The sequence below is a fragment of the Buceros rhinoceros genome, unplaced genomic scaffold (genome assembly GCF_000710305.1).
Source record: "Buceros rhinoceros silvestris isolate BGI_N320 unplaced genomic scaffold, ASM71030v1 scaffold18552, whole genome shotgun sequence".
Classification (NCBI taxonomy): domain Eukaryota; kingdom Metazoa; phylum Chordata; class Aves; order Bucerotiformes; family Bucerotidae; genus Buceros; species Buceros rhinoceros.
In genome coordinates, this window is record NW_010400967.1 from 54,890 (window position 1) to 55,532 (window position 643).

The following is a 643-nucleotide window of genomic DNA, read 5'->3' on the forward strand; positions in this document are numbered from 1 at the left end:
AGGGAAAGAAAATGACTAGAAATCCACCACACTGACATTGTAGGTCTCCAGTTGGTAGTGGCAAGAGATGACTACACAGACCTCTTTCTTCTGAAACTAGAATCAGTCAACAAACAATGAAGCTGGCAACTTGTCAATGTGCCTGTGCTTAGCAACCCGCCTCCCAACACTTCCTGATAGCATTAAGGGGTTAAGATACCCACCCAGAATGCAATTTATTTTAATATATTTATCCATTTGAAATGAATGATCATTAAAACCAAAGGACATATACTGTTCACAGTGGAATATCTGGTGTTTGCCTTTTTTCTAAAGAAACATACAGGAAGAAATAAGAAAAAAGCCTGCAACAGGTTTAGGAATTCATATTCTTCCCAGAAGGAGGAGTACCTAATTGTGAGTCTTCCTTTGAACTGGGTGTAAGAGTTGACATTAGCAATGCCCTGCCATTCCCCTGATGGGAGGACAGACATGCTAATGTGGCTGTGAAATACCAATTAAGAGCTTCTAGGCTTGGTGTTTACTTTTTATTGACTCCAGTAACAGTGCTACAAATGCACAGTGCTGAAGTTTAATGTACAGGAAAAAGCACTGCTAAAACAGATGCTTAGTGAAAAGTAAAAATAGATGAACTTCAGGTTCA

At 39.2% G+C, this 643-nt stretch overlaps 1 protein-coding gene across 8 annotated transcripts in view; it reads right to left on the minus strand.

Annotated features, from left to right (window-relative positions):
• The window catches only part of MEF2C (myocyte enhancer factor 2C), a 73,977-nt gene that overhangs the window by 34,973 nt on the left and 38,361 nt on the right, over positions 1 to 643 (minus strand). The window lies entirely within an intron of this gene.